Below are 1,330 nucleotides of genomic sequence, written 5' to 3'. Positions count from 1 at the left end.
AGAATCTGCTCTGGCCACCATGGGTTTCCTTTGCTAGGCCAGTAATATGAGAGAAGTCATGCTTCTGCAACCCCACTACCTACCCATCTTATTTCCTAGCATTTTTTGTTTCTTCAGGGAGGGTGCACTTAGACTTGCAAACCCTCATGTGCTCTTTTCTTTTTGCTGCCCTCCTATCTAAATCTACCCTTATATCTTCCAAGGGCCCAGATTAAGCTAGTGGGCTCCTTTCTTTCTCTATCCAGCTAGTCATCTGTCAAGCTTAAACTGTTTGAACAGGTACTCATTACCTACTCTAAAACAAACAATTTAAAAGATGGCATGGCCCAGATTAAGCTGTTGAGCCATACATCAAGATAGCAGTGGCATTTTGATTGGCCACTTTCCTGGTCTTTCTTTGGGGTTCATTTCAATTCTTTTTTCTTTTGACCAAATCATTTTCTTGCCCTTTGATTATTCTTTTAAGGCATACCCTCTTTACATTTTTTAACTTTTTGCTTTCTTCACCAAAAATGGAACCTTTGTTTTATCAAAGATGATCATTTTTAGCATTTCCACTGTCAATCATGAAATATGAAACCCTATTGGCATAGGAGGCTAACAGTGGCTCCACTTGGGGATGACTTTTCCAGATGAAAAGTCAAGATCAGCAGGTCAGATTGCCTTCTTTTCCACCTTTGTGCAGTTTAACCTTTCCTTTTGTTGAAGACTGAATATCTAAATCCATGAAACTTTCTTGCAATATTCCTTAAGCTGATCTGTTCTGAAATTACAGCCCTGTTTTTGCCTTGCTTCTCTGATCATTTCTCATCTTCTAGATAATTTCCAAGTACTTTCTCTCATTCTCCCATGCCAAAGTGAATAGTATTTATCAAAATAGTGCAGCACCTTAGTTCTTCTCAAAATTTTCTTCATTTGGAGCTCTATCTATCCGCTGAAAATAAACATACTGAAATACAAATTTATGTACAATATAGAATTGAGCAATGCTTGATCAGAGGGGATCAAAGTAATGCTTGAGCATTCTCCCATTGACTGGGCCTTCCTCAGTGTTTGAGCCATCCAAGCTCTTTAGAAAATAAGTGTTATTACCTTGTACAACACAAATTACATAAGGTCCCTTCCATAGGAAGTCAAATTTCCCATGTTTTCCTTTGTCCTCCCTCCTGGAATCCCATCTTAGCACTTTGTTTCCTATAGAGAAGTCTTCAGCTTTGGTTCTCTTGTCAAATATTCTTTTGAGCTTTTCTTGCAGTACTTGGGTTCTTTGATAGACTTCCTCCCTTGTTTGCTGTAAGTGAATTGTCTGATTGATCCTTCTCTGAATGTC

Source organism: Pinus tabuliformis, chromosome 2_2 (assembly GCF_031772625.1).
Source record: "Pinus tabuliformis cultivar Carrire ecotype Pingquan chromosome 2_2, CPIR1, whole genome shotgun sequence".
NCBI lineage: Eukaryota > Viridiplantae > Streptophyta > Pinopsida > Pinales > Pinaceae > Pinus > Pinus tabuliformis.
Note: the sequence above shows the minus strand (reverse complement) of the source record.